This window comes from Sorex araneus, chromosome 10 (assembly GCF_027595985.1).
Source record: "Sorex araneus isolate mSorAra2 chromosome 10, mSorAra2.pri, whole genome shotgun sequence".
In the NCBI taxonomy this organism is placed as follows: Eukaryota; Metazoa; Chordata; class Mammalia; order Eulipotyphla; family Soricidae; genus Sorex; species Sorex araneus.
This window is the reverse complement of record NC_073311.1, coordinates 44,417,323-44,431,871: the sequence shown is the minus strand read 5'-3', so window position 1 is coordinate 44,431,871 and position 14,549 is coordinate 44,417,323. Positions and strand designations below refer to the sequence as shown.

The 14,549-nt window shown below is 48.2% G+C and overlaps 1 protein-coding gene across 2 annotated transcripts in view; it reads left to right on the top strand.

The window, feature by feature from the left end:
* PAH (phenylalanine hydroxylase) overlaps window positions 1-14,549 on the top strand; it is a 93,709-nt gene that overhangs the window by 39,983 nt on the left and 39,177 nt on the right. The window lies entirely within an intron of this gene.

Genomic DNA, 14,549 nt, shown 5'->3' with positions numbered 1-14,549 from the left:
ACTTCTTGAATCTTAATGACTTTGGGTAAAAGTCCCCATAAATGATATGATCTCAAATTTTCATAGGGATTTACCTTTTTTTTTTGCTTTTTGGATCACACCCGGCGATGCACCAGATTACTCCTGGCTCTGCATTCAGAAATTACCCCTGGCGGTGCTCGGGGGGCCATATGGGATGCTGGGAATCGAACCGGGTCGGCCGAGTGCAAGGCAAACATCCTACTCGCTGTGCTATTTTTCCAGCCCAGGATTTACCTTTTTGAGAATTAAATTATTTAATGATAAAGTTTAGAGCAGTGTCTGACAGGATCAATGGTAGTGTAGGTTTCTGTGATTATGCTGAGGCTGAAAAGAGGACAGAGGGGGAAAATTATTGATGTTTAGAATATTTAAATTGCATATTCAGATTGACTATTTGGTGGTGGTGGGGTGGTTAGGGTCATATTTGGCAGTGCTCGGGGACTACTCCCAACTCTGTGCTCCATGGACTGTGAAGGACAAAACCTGGGCTGGATTCACATAAGGCAAACACCAGATTAGGTTTTATCTTTCAAATAACCTTTTTTTTCAGAGCAATTTTAGATTTACTGAAAAAGGGCCAAGAAAGAATAGAGGGTTGACATAGGTTTGCTACCTTCTCTACTATCCTACCCCAGTTCCACTTCCCCCTAGAAAATAGGACATTTTCTTTTTGGTAGTTAAAGAACCAATATTGCTACATTATTATTAGTTGATATCTGTTGTTTACGTAGCTATCTTTTTATGAATTGAATATTTGTATTACTTTTGATAAATGCCTAATATCGTGACCCTTTCCTTCCTCCCTTCCTTCCATCCTTCTTTTCTTCCCCCTCTCTTCCTCCTTCCTTCCTCCTTCAGTTCCTTTCTTCCATCCTTCCTTCTCTCTCCCTCCCTCCCCTCTTTTCCTTCCTTCTTCCCTCTCTCCCTTCTTCTGTCCCTCCTTCCCTCCCTCCTTCCCTCTCTCTCTCTCTTTTTCTCTTTCTTTTCCTCCCTCTCTTCCTTCCTCCCCCTCCCTTCCTCCCTCCCTCCCTTCTTTCTTTCTTTCTTTCTTTCTTTCTTTCTTTCTTTCTTTCTTTCTTTCTTTCTTTCTTTCTTTCTTTCTTTCTTTCTTTCTTTCTTTCTTTCTTTCTTTTTTTCTCTCTTTCTCTCTCTCTTTCTTTCTCTCTTTCTCTCTATTTCTTTCTCTCTCTTTCTTTCTCTCTTTCTCTCTCTTTATTTTTCTCTCTTTCTCTCTCTTTCTTTCTTTCTCTCTCTTTCTCTCTCTTTTTCTTTCTCTTTCTTTCTTTCTTTCTTTCTTTCTTTCTTTCTTTCTTTCTTTCTTTCTTTCTTTCTTTCTTTCTTTCTTTCTTTCTTTCTTTCTTTCTCTCTTTCTGTGCTCAGTATATTTTTCTTTTGTTCTGGGACCACACCCACCAGTACTCAGGGCTTAGTTCTGGCTCTTTGTTCAGGGACTGCTTCTAGAGGGGCTCAAGGGACCATATGGGGTACCAGGGATCAAACCCAGCCAGTCACATGCAAAGTTAGAGCCCTACCTTCTGTACCATCGCTCCTGTCCCATCATTACAATTTCTCACTATAGATATTACCTCCTTCCCTACTGCTAGTTCTGGTAACCACTGATATTTTTTACTATCCCCATAATTTTGACTTGCTCACAAATGTAATCTTGTCGAAATCAAGGAGCACACAGTCTTCTAAAATGGGCTTCTTTAACTCAGCAACACAACCCTTGCCTTTTTCTGTGTGTCCTATTAACTCATTTCTTTTATCACAGAATAATGCCCCTACGGTCTAAAAATCAAGATTTGTTCACCCATCCACTGATGAAGAACATCTTAGTTGCTTACAAAACTTGTCTATTATACATAAACATCATGGCTTCATTAAAATTAGCTGTTATGCACATTCACATGTAGATTTTTGTGTAGACTTATGTTTTCACCTCATATGCGTAAATAGTTATGAATGGGATGGTTAAAGTGAACTATTTCTCCCTAAAAATATATTTGTTTCCTTCTGTAAAATTTTAGAAGATGCTTCTCTAAAAACCCCAAAGATTTTAGGTCTTTAGCATTTCAGGCTTTATAGCTCAAAATAATAATTCTCATAGCCAGAGATGCATTTGAATGCGTCAAGACCCACCTCTAACTACACACTGCTAAAACAGGAAGATATTTCCAAGGTCTTCCTGGGAGATGATCCTTTTTTCCTCCCCTGTCTTGTGGCTACAACTAAAAACAAAGAAGTTCATTCCAGGGTTCCGGCCTTGCCAAGGATGCAGCCATTCTCATGAGCTTAGGTCCACGGGGGCTGGCCACTTGGAATTCTCTCTCAAATCAACCCTATCAGCCCGCCTTCCCCTTTAACCTCCTTAGAGCAGCTTCCCTACTACCTTCTTATCTTGCTTTTCCGGCCACCTGCTCCCGACAGGAGCTGCAGGCTCTTAGGACAAAGGGCCGGATCCCAGGGCAGAGCTCTGTCTCTGCGAGGAGCAGGTGGAGTTTCAGGCAGCTGGGACCCCGGGGTAAGAAATCAAAGCAATTGACAGACAGGCACGCAGGCACGCAGCCCCTGGGGAGTCAGGAAAGGCGTATGGAGAGTGGAGAAAGGGCTGGCAGCCTGAACTTAGGGTCTTAAATGGGAGTGCGGAGGGAGGAAGAGTTGAGGGGCCAGGTCCCAGAACCAGGGTGCCTTGCGCTCCCTTCCTGTGTGACTTTGAGCAAGTGACTGATCTTCATGGTCTCCCACAGTTCCTGATGGGATCAATAAAAGAACACAAGCATGGGCACTTTGAGAACAGCACAGAGCCTCCTGTTGGGCATAATAGATGCTCTCTATTCTCGCCATTACCATCATTGTTATAAATAATGGCAGAAGTGCGGGGGGGGGGGGGGGGGGGTCCTGAAAGGCCAGTCACCTCACAGCTACATTTTTCAGAGAGGCTTAGAGCAGGAAAGTGACCTCGGAGGTCAGGCAACCCAACGAACTCCTTCATTTTTCATTGCAAAAAAAAAAAACAGAGGCTGTGATTTGCCTTAGGGCCAGTCACTAAGTTCTGGGCAATTCTGGGTGAGCTTGACTTGCGTATCCTTCGGTGACAAACTCTGTAGCTGGAGTTGGAAGGAGGACATGCACAAACTGCCTGTCCAGGCTGACCAGGTAGACAGAAGGGACCCTCTGGTGAATGTAGCAAAGGTCACTTGCTGCCAAGGAGACAAAGATGAGGAAATCTGGCTAAACATGGGTGTTGGCATTTGGGTTAACATCTTACCTAGTGAAGAGAGAACCGCTGACATGAACTCTTGAAAGCAACCCATGATTCATGACCTTATTTCTTTGGGTGGCTGGTCACCCCTGCTCAGACTGACTCTCCTTACTGGACATGTTTTTCTGACCTTACTGGCACAGCAATGGAGTAGCTATTACAAAACAAGCAAGTCCCAGACAGCATAGAGGACTGTGCCCCTAGATGCCCCTAGATGCCCAAGGACCTGCTGAGACTCGGGTCCTTGGGCATCTCGGGGCATTTTTGCGAATGTCTGGGCCCTCGAACGAACTTTTTTTTTAAGGGGGCAACAGCTCTCCTTTTGCAGAGTTGTTCTTTATGTCAAACTCAGCGGGAGAATGATTAGAAGGAAAAAAGGCGCATCATAGATGGGAACCTTTGATTCTTTCATGCAACAAAACGCCCTTTCTGTTGAGGGGCTCAGATCCCGGGGACTTGTCTGACAGCAGGTTGAAGTGGGATAGCTGAACCCCTCAAATCAATTAGACTGAACTACCTTTCACTCCAGTTTTTAAACCGTTCAAAGGGCCATATGGGTGATAGAAAAGGAAAGTTTTCAGTTTCTTAATTGCCAAAGTTCCCCACCCAAAACAGCTTAAGAGAAGGTTAATTATGGTGACATGTTAAAGAAACCTCAACCTTCTAAAATGCCTCCTGGAGAAACTGATGTGAGTTTAATAGGATTTTAATCCAGTGTCTTTTGAATACTTGGAGTCTATTCTCCTGCTATCCTCTCTTCTGATGACCTCAAATCCTTCTTCAAATCAACATGAAAGAGCATTAATATCTTCCACCGATCAATCTACTAATCCTTTTATCTTCCCCTTTGAGTCCTCTGCATAACATTACACTTAGCCAGGCCTGGAAAATTCCTACATAGAGACGGATTGCAACCAGAAGCAGCAGATGGACAAAATGCCTATAACTCTATTGCTGTATATGATTCTATACCTCTGCAATGCTACGTACTCGAGATGTTCTAGAGATATAGAATCATTCCTTTTTGACATATTTATCTAACTTATTTTCCAACAGCAAGTGGACATTTAGTGGATTTTGTTCAAAATATGGTGCTTATTTCCTGATATGGAAGCTAAGGGAGTCTAGATTTCCAGTATGACATCTATCCATCCATCCAACCAACCATCATCTGTTTAACTGCTTATTGATCCTGAAGACACTTCTCTTGTCTCTTTTATTTGCATCCATTCCTGAAGCACCAAATTATGGAAAGCATTGTTTAAAGACAAAAGTAGCATCACTAGTATTTTTCTTTCCCTGTTTTGTGTCCCTTCCTCCACCTTCTGAAGTTTTCTCTTTTGTTGTAATTTTCTTCCCGATGTAGACACAAGGCTGATGTTTCAGGTCAAGTGTTGGGGAAGAAAGGATAGGATTCCTTGGGAAAGTCTGAAAAGCCCCCAAGATTGTGGGCAAAGTGGCATACACATGTGAGCATGTCTACCTTTTAAGGGAGGGGATCATGTTTCCCCCAAAGTTGAGGGCTTTTAGAGAGAAAATGCTTAGGGCTGGAGAGATCTGCCTGACTGGGGGAGTTCTCTTTCCCATCACCCACATCTCTTCGCTGTTCTTTTCTGTTGTACTCTCTTTCCTTCATTCCCACTTCTGTTCCAGTGCTGCAGCAAGTTATTTCATGGCTCCATGTGAGCCCCACAAGGCTATAGATGCTTGTGGTTTGTACACACAGAATTAACTGCTTTATCAGACTTCATTTGGATGCTCGCTGGTTATGTTGGTGTTGTCCTATGTACTAAGGGCAGGAGAGGGGACTTTTTCAGAAGACTGTCTCCACTAAGACAAAGTCAACCTGTAGCTAAGAGAAAAAGCATGTACCCGTGGAGAGGGAGGGCTACCAACTGGAGCTGTAGGCCGGCTTAGACCTAGTCCATTGCAAACTATCAGAGGCAACTCTGTTTGTTGTCAAGGGTAGATCTAGAAAAAATATTATTTCTGTAGTTCTTTGTTCAGGCAAAAGGTTTCCGAATAAGAAAGATCATAAAATTATGAGCAGGTTCACAATCAAAGAGGAATTCCTCAGATGTATGCAAATTCATGCATGTCAGAATGCTCTCTAGGAAGTTTTTTTTTTTTTGCATTTTTAAGGATAAAAAAAAAAACTATTCTTTTGGTAGGAGTACTACATCTGGTAGTGCTCACAGCTTGCTCCTGATTCTGCACTTAGGAATCACTCCTAGAAGTGCTCAGGGGACCCTATGGGGTGCTGGGGTTGGAACTCTGGTTGGTCACATGCTAGGCAAGCTTTCTACCTGCTGTACTATTAGGGTCCCAAGCCTTTTAGAGCTTTTTAAGCTTTATTACTGCCAGCACCAAGGCAGCATTTTCTCATGTTAGGTGTTAGAAAATGAGAGAAAGAGATGAGCTTACATAATGGCGTGAATTTTGAAACTTTCATTGTTCCCATTTAATTTCTGGGCTGTAGCAGTTGGTCAACAGGTTTGTCCTTATCCGGCTTCCCTTCTGTCATCAATAATGTGAAGGCAACTGGCCTGAAGGATCTCTGCAGAGAAATTGAGACACTTATCTCTAAGACTTTCCAAAGAATAGACAGTGAATCTTATGATTGAGGCAAATTCAGAACCACTAAGCTAAAGCTCTTTGGAGAAATGGCTGCCTTGACATGCTATTGGGGTCCATCCAATAGTTGTTTAAGTTATGAGGTATTATAGTAAGAACACCTTTCCTTACCCCATTTCTCTGAGTGATAGGAATGTTTCCTCAGTTGAAGGAAGTAGTGACAGAATGTGATGGGATTACAACCTAAATGTCAGTTTGACATGGATTGAGGCAGCACCCTTGTGACTCAGGAAGAGCAAGACCTGAAGTGGGTCATGGTTTGAGAATGAGGAGAAGCTTTGCTCTTAGGAAAAGCGAGTATCTTCTCAAGTAGGTTTTTCTTCCTTTCCTCTCTCCCTTTGTGTCCCTCTTTTCTTTCTCATCTTTTTTTTCTCTTTCCATATTGACAGCATCCACGATGAAAGCCAGTGACCCTCCCCCCCACCCCCACATTACCAATGCTCCTTATCATTTTGGCAACACTCACGAATCACAAAAACCCATTAATTCTCGATTTCTCAGTAACCTCTCTATTCGTCCTTTCCCTGAGATCTTAGAAGTCTCTCTCGACTCAGCCCTCCCAACGATGTTGTACTGGAGGCTCTTTCAGGGTCAGGGGAATGAGATCCAGCTTGTTACTGGATTTAGCATATGAATACACCATGGGAAGCTTGCAAGGCTGTCCCATGTGGGCAGGAAACCCTCAGAAGCTTGCCAGTTTCTCCCAGAGGGAGAAGTAGGCTACAAGATAGCTTCTGGGAGCTTGCTTTTAAATCTCTGGATGTTGGCCGTTGATGAGATTACACACACCTGGGTTCCTCTGCCGATACCTTCATGTGTGAGGCCTGTCCGAATGTGTGGAGAGGGGCCTCGAGCATGGCTGTTGCTAGGTTCCGGTGGTCTTCGGCTGCTGGGAGCTCTGCTCGAGGTGGGGAGGGAAGCTGGAGCCCATTCCCTCCTAGGGGCCCTGGGGAAGACATCCAGGCGTGCGGGCAACATTCAACATCATTATTTTCCAGCATTATCTTCTCTTTTCTTGGTATTTAGTCCATGATGTGGTCCTTGCTTGTAGAAATTCTGACTACTGGGATTTTCTTTCTTCTTTTCTTACTACTTCTTTGAGAACACGGGACCCAGCATTGCCACATCTTCTCTTTAATTCATGCTGACATTCGAATTCAGATGATCACTCACTCATTGTAACAGATGTTTATGGATCCTCTTTAGCACAGGGCTATGGGAGGTGGTCATGACCCTTGGTCTCCCATGTTTTATAATCTGGTCTGGTCGGTGGTTGCTCTCTGGGCAAATTTACACTGGGATTGGGAGGGAAACACCTGGGGGAGGAGATGGGAGATAACTAAAGCCAGCCTTGGGTTTGACTGTCGGAAGAGGAGCTGAGCAAAGGAGGTCTCTGGTGGCAGATTAAAACTCTACATCAGAATTTTTTTTTCTTTTTGAGTCATACCCAGCGATGCTCAGGGGTTACTCCTGGCTTTGCACTCAGGAATTACTCCTGGCAGTGCTTGGGGGATCATATGGGATGCCGGGGATCGAACCCAGGTTAGCCGTGTGCAAGGCAAACACCCCACCCGCTGTGCTATCGCTCCTGCCTTTACATCAGAATGTTTTAGCTGGACTCTGGTCAGCTGTACACTGGCCATAGCTGATTTGAAAGTGGTAGTCCAACATCTTTAAATGAAATGGTTTGATATTAGGGGATACCAGTGAGAGACATGATACTTCAGAAAGGTTGGGGTTGAAATAAATGATCCTGCAGGTCATTCTCTTATTAATTCATCATTCTGCCCATACCCTTCACTTCCATCCTGCCACAGCCCCTCCCCTCGCTTTATTCAATACAACAGTTTCACTCTTTCGTTCATACCAGCTTCTTTTTATCCACTGGGTTCTTAGTCCCTTTGTAGCATGTAGGGAAGAGCTCATGTTTTCCCATTACATCAATAATAAAAGTAGACCCTAGACCCATCCCTCTTGGCCTCTGTTCTCTATCTGGGAGCTGGTCGGGCACAGCATTGGCTCACCCGTGTTGCCAAGCACTTCCTAAAGGGCCCCAACCTCCAGAAAGCACCTCAGAGGAAGGAGATAAGACTCTCAAACATCCACCCTGCACAATACAGGCAAGTCAGCAGCCCCACTTGCTTTGGGGGAAGCTGCTGTGATCAGCACAGGGATGGCTGGGGTGGGTGGGGGTGGAGGGTGGTGGCGGCAAAGGGGCTGGAGCCTCTTGCCTTGGGGGCAGAGGGGACATTCAGGATCCTGGGACAAGGCAGAGAAGGGGGTGAAAGCACCCTTCTATTTCAGGCCCAGGAAAATGGAGGATTTATTGCTCTCCGAGATAGGCAGGAGGCAGAAGTCGGGGCAGGCCTGGGTGCCTGGTTGACTCAACCCTGGGGCTAGTGAGGATCTGTGGAGGAGGGGACTCAGCTTGCACCTTGAACTGCTATAAATTTAATAGGACTGCTCTGACCCACTGGCCAGGAAGCTGGCTCCAGCCAGCTCTGGTAGAGGGGGGGCTGCTGGGGGAGAGTGTGCTTTTGCCCAGGGGTCCTCTTGGACCAGCCGGCCCTTGGCGTCCGGGCTGAGCAGTTGACCCTGACTTAATGAGACCACAATGTGGGTGTCCTGGGCCAGCTCTCCTGCAGGGCTGCTTCCTTTGGAGCCAAATCAATATTTATTAATGATCTGCCCCCCCTCGGGTGCCTCTGGCTTCACAGAGGGCCTCTGTCGGCCAGCCTGCCAGAGTCATTCATTAACCACCGTGCCCGGCGGCCCATGAGGCCGTGCAGGGGGCTCCCAGGGGCCAGCCCACCGCAGAGGTATTTGCAAAGGTCACGAATGAGCTAATCTGATTTAACTTTTTCAAACAGAGGCCTGGGGTGGGAGCGGGACAGTATCTAGTGTCTGTGCTGAGAGTGAGCCGGGGAGGAGATGGAGGAGGAAAAGGAGGAGGAAGAGGAGGAGGAGGAGAAGAGTAGCCTTCAATCAAGCAAGGAGAGAGATCTCTCTGCAGAGCAGAGGGTTTGGATGTGCAAAAGTTGCTCTTCTGCTATTCATGGAGGCAAGGGACAGCATTGTCCTAGGAAAAATTTTCTCCACCTCCTGTTGGGTTCCTGTTTTCGGCTTCTTCTCCTTTCCCTCTCAAGGTGAGGGACAAGGAAGCGCAAATAAAAGCCCTCCTGCCACTCTGTGCTCATAGCCCTGGCGGCAGAGCTGTCACTGTCTCTGCCTCGGTCTCTGGTGTCTCTCCTTTTCTCCTCTCCCTGTGTCTGCTCCCTCTCTTGCTCTCTCTCTCCCTCCCTCCTCTCTGTGTCTGCTCTCTTTCTTGCTCTCTCATTCTCTCTCTCTCTCTCTCTCTCTCTCTCTCTCTCTCTCTCTCTCTCTCTCTCTCTCTCTCTCTCTCTCTCTCACTTGATGCAGTGTTCCTGCTGACCTGCAAAAGCCATTCCATCTCCCTGAGCCTTACTGTGCTCAGTAGTAATGCAGGAAGAGTTCTGCTTCCCCACTCTGTGCTTCGACGCAGTGGACGTGAAATGCTTCGCCCCATTGCAGGTGCTCAGGGAGCTCTCAAATCAACTCTTCTTGCAAAGGGAGCAAGAGGCATCCATCACTTGGAGCTAGAAACATCGGAAGAGCCCAGGGAGAGAGGATGGGGATGCAAGAATGAAGTCCAGCACTGCTTCTGGTGACCTGCGGGAGTTCATTGACTTAACCAGACAAGAGTCTCTAGTGTTAGGGTTGTAAAGAATAATAAACTTCAAGGGCAGTGACACCCTAGGTCCCAGGAGGCAGGTGAGGAACTGAAGACCTTGCCCATTTCTGGATGGAAAACCAGCATCTCTGGGATCCAGGATGTTGCTCAGAGTTGCCCAGCTGGGATTGGCCTGTGTGACCCTGGAACCAAGGCCTCCTTCTCCCAGCCTAGGAATATGACCCCTTCTGCAGTATGAAATCGGGGTGCAAATGCATAGGACTGGTCCTCTTTTTCCTGGAGGTCTTTAAAATTTCCCCACTTCAGACTTTTTTACTGACTTGATTCCCCAATCTGGCCACTCCTGGGTCTCATTTTCTTAAGCCTTGCCTCTGCTCCCCACAGTAACAACTGTCCAGGGCCTGCTCCTGACCCTTGTGCCTGGTCTGGGTCTTCATTCTGCCCTAGACAACACACAGGATGTGTATTCCCAAGGGCCTCTAAGACATGACACTTAGCTGAGGTGGGGAAGGGGGTGGGGAGGCAGGAATAGATTCCTAGGTAGGGCTAGGTGGCTTCCTTGAGAAAGTGGGTTCCAAAGTGGTCACCCCTGGCCATTTTTCATAGGTTTCAGACTTTAAAAAGTTTCAAACATTTCAGACTTTATACAGTCTTCTCCGATGACCATCAAAATGCAACCAGATGCTCATAAGGCCCCCTGGCTCTGTGTCCACACCGCTGTACAGGCTTATCCTGTATCAGCTTGTTGAACCCTCTGACATGTCTTCGAGTATTGTGGCCATTCAAAAGCAAGAAACTAGTGAAGGGAGCACTTTGCAGGGAGTGTCACTGTTTTAAAGGTGCAGGGGTGGGAGACGGTGGCCTGGCTCATTGTCAATGAGGCTCCAGCATGGCTGTGTTCTGGGACATTTCTGAAGGATGGCAGGACTCAGAAGACGCCAGAAACCCCTGGAAAGGGGTGAGCAGCACTTTTGGTCTACTATATACTTACATCCCAGGGAGTGTCCACAGTCCCTGAGACATGGGCCTGACCTTCAAGGTCTGGGGTCTGGGAGGACACTGACCTCACTCTGCTTTTTGCCTTTAGTCCTTTGAATTTTCAAAGCCTTCTCAACATCTGTCCCTGTTTTGTATTTCTCTCCACACCAAGAAGTCTGAACAAAGCCTGAAAAAACAAATTATGTTCCCCAGAGCAGACACGGGCTGGTTCTGCTGCCCCCCGGTGGTAGATTGGAAAATGGCAGCAGGCTCAGGTCTAACCAAGGTGGATTCCAAACTGGTTTCTCGGATGAGAGGCATGGAGATCTAATCGGATACCGTGCCCAAACTTCCAGAAGCAAGCAAGGTTGACGCTTTGATGGGAATCGAAGTGAGTTTTGTGTGCTCTCTGCTCAGTCTCAGGCCTTCCAATTTGAACTCCCGAAAGGAATAGCAGCAAATGAACCCAACAGTCCACACTGAGACCCAATACTAGAACGCCTGGGACCATCGAGCTGAAATAAAGACCCTGTCATGACTCAGTCTCCCTTCTTTCCTCCTCTTCTCTTCCCATACTTCTTCCTCCTTTCTTCTACCCCTTGAACTTTTTCCTCTCTCTCTCCTCCTTTTTATCAAAAATCATCATCATTCTCCTGTGCGGACAGTAAACTCTTGGGAGCTCGCCAGGTTCTCCAAGAGGGAGAACTAGGCTATCAGATGTTTTCCGGGAGTTTGGTTTTACTGTCCACACGGGAAATCCTGGCAAGCCCCCCCGCCCCATGGCGTATTCATATCCCAAATACAGTAACAATGATGGGTCTCTTCCCCTGACCCTGAAGAGCTTCTAATGTAGCACTGTTGGGAAGGACGAGTACAAAAGAGGCTGCTAAACTCTCAGGGCTAGGATGAATGGAGACATTACTGGGTTTGCACAAGCAAATCGGTGATCAACAGGATGACAGTGATACAGTGACATCATCATACAAACCTTTGTCCTCTCAATGACCAAGACGGACAAGCACTTACAGCAGGCCAGTGACTGAGCTAAAACGTGGCACATTTGCTGCTGCATTTAACTCATACCGTGAGATGCAGTCGTATGAAATGACAACTTTAGTCTGCTTGTGAGTAAATGAAGTAAGGTTTTGGGAGGGAAAATACTAGCAGAGTCACCCTGAGTGGCAGCCTTTCTAACCTGACTGTGGAACTCTGAGGCGCTGCTCGTGCTGTGCTGAGTAAGGACAGAGCTCCCCCTCGCTGCCCCCACAAATGCTTTAAAGCTGATTGTGATAGTATTAACTATGTGCCGCAAGCTTCGTGTGCCAATTCATTGAGCTCCATCTGCTCCTCTAGAGTAGCGCTTTATAGAACCATCAGCTCCATTTCACAGATAGGAAGAGTGAGGCACGAACAGATTTAACCATTTGTCCTGGGTGCCACAGTCAGTGCAGACACAGAACTCATGCCCAGACTCTCTGATGGCTTCCAGGTCCTCAATGCTTCCCTTCCTGAGTCAGACAGGGGCCCACCTCTGCACTGGGTACAGGTTCTAGCTCTCCCAGTTCCTTTTGGACTTCTTAAGGGGGTGTCAGGATAGCAACACCCTCACCACAGGGTCTGGGGCCTTAAATTATCATCAAAATAGCATTCCTGTCACCCCCACTGCCTTCTCCTACTTCCTTCTCCAAGCACTTGCTGGCATCATCAGCTTTGAAGTTTCCCTGTTGCTTGTGTAAATTTACCTACTGCTTTGGGACAGAAGAGGCAGGAGAGAGGATGTGAGGGCAGAGAAGGGGCACCCAGGGATGACAATGGGCTGGGCTGGGCACCAGGAGTGGACTCAGGGGAGAGTCTGGCTCTGATGACAGCAGGTGACCTTCTCCAAACTCCAATCACAGTCCGCAGAGAATAGACCCCATCTCTGGTGCCCACCACAGAGGCCCATCGGGCCAAGTAAAGCCCTGGGTTCAAGGAGAGAGGGACGCTTGGGGGAGTCCAGGTGACAAAGATGGAAGCCAGACTCCCTTCCAGGGCAGTAGGACATACTGTCGAGTCTCCCCAAACCCCAAAGGTTAGCGGCCAGAACCCGGGAGTCCCATAAAGAGGCTGCGTGCCCAGTGGGCGTGAAAATAACCACAGCCTGAGGTCTGGGCTAGGTGACCCCATGGGCCTCCCTTACTGCCACACCCCCCTGCTTCCGTTACACAGCCCCGGGAGTCAGTCACGACAAGGGCACTGGGCTTGGGGGGCGGAGGGGGCCGAGGAAACCTCGAGAAGGGATTCAGCCCAAGGTCTTGCTAACTGTGTGTATCTGGGCTCTCCACTTCACGCCGCTGTTGCTCGGCTCGGGGGGGCCCGTTTCGTGGTATTTCGAACGACACTCGCTGCCCAGTTTGATCATGAGCACAGGGAGACAAGGGCCAGCATGGGAGATGTTGGAAACAAGAGCCCAAGAGAACCTTCATTGTGCACAAGTTGTTGAGATGCGCCTGTTGCTTCGGTGGAAGGAGGCTTTACGGGTGAGCCCGGCGGGAGACATTCCCCACTCTGGACAGTAGGTGGCACTCGCGTCCCTCCCGGGCGTGCCAAAGCGGTCCAGACCCACAGCCAGGCTTAGACGCACTCGGTCACTAGGCTGCGCCGTTTGCCTGCATTGCCGCTTGCCCGATGGTCCCGTTGGTCCCTCCAGCAGCCCTGAGCTTCCAGGAATTATTCCATCAAAAATGTGATGTGCGGAGCCTGGCACCTGGCAGGCTCTCAAGAACGCTAGCTAGTTTCCTTCCTAGTGTCGTTGTTACTGCTCCCAGCTCTGTTGTTCCAGAGGCACAGGCTGCAGGGGTGGGTCAGACCTACTCTGCATCTTCCCCCGAAACCCAGTTTCAGAGGACGCAAAAGAGGCCTCGGGCTCACTCGGCAGCTCCCCGCAAGGTTACTTCTGCTGCCTGACGTTTCCGGATCTCCACTCTTACACCGCGGTTGGTGCGCTTTGGTGACTCCCATCGGCTTCCTAAACCTCAGTTTCTCCGTCCTGTTCCGGGAGACTAAACCTCACCGGGCTCTGCCTTGGGAGGTGTTCGGAACAGTAATGAGACCAGAGCTGCGTTCCGTGGATGGTGGCTCCCCGTTCGCACGACTAGGGGTCCTGCCTCCACGTCCACCTTTCCCCTGGCCCTCCTTTGCTTTCAGCACCTGGGTCTGCTGTGCTCCCTGACCTTGCCCTCAAGGCGCTATTATCCAAAGGTCCTTCCTTACCTTCCTTCATCCCTCAAACAGTTCTACCCCGCCCCCCACCCCCACCTCCCCAGTGTGTATCTTCCTTCCTGTGGGACACAGAGATCTGATTGCTACCACCTACTTTACCTGCCCTCCTTCTCCAATCCTTGCAGAACCACATCCTGCAGCCCCCATAACTCAGCCCCTCCCCCCACCCCAGCTGCTCCCCCACCCCCACCTCCCACAGGCAGCTCCTCAAGCAAACTAGCAGTTCCTTTGGGTGCTGCAAAGCATCTCAAATCTCAAAACGTGCCCCCCCTCTTCCGTTCTTGCCCTTTCACCAGTGTCATGCAAATCGACTTTTGTTCACAAAGATTTTGTGAGGTGACCTGGGGGCTTGGGGGAAAATGGCGCTGCGAGGTGGCGCCTCCTGCGTTCACCTTGCTCTCTGGAGGGCAGCGGCTGAGTTTGACCTGGTTTGTGTTCTGGGCTCAAGTGTTCTCTTCGACTTCTCCGGAGAACCACAGCTTTCTCCTCCAGACCCACAGGCGGGAGGGAGCTATATTGTGAGATACTTCAGAGAAGATCCCCACTCAGGAACCTGAGTATTGTTGAAAACATGATTATTAGTTATCCTTCTTGTTATTGCTGCTGTTATTATTACTGATTTTGGAGGCTGCATCTGGCTGTGCTCAGGGCTTACTTCCGGCTCTCAATTCAGGAATC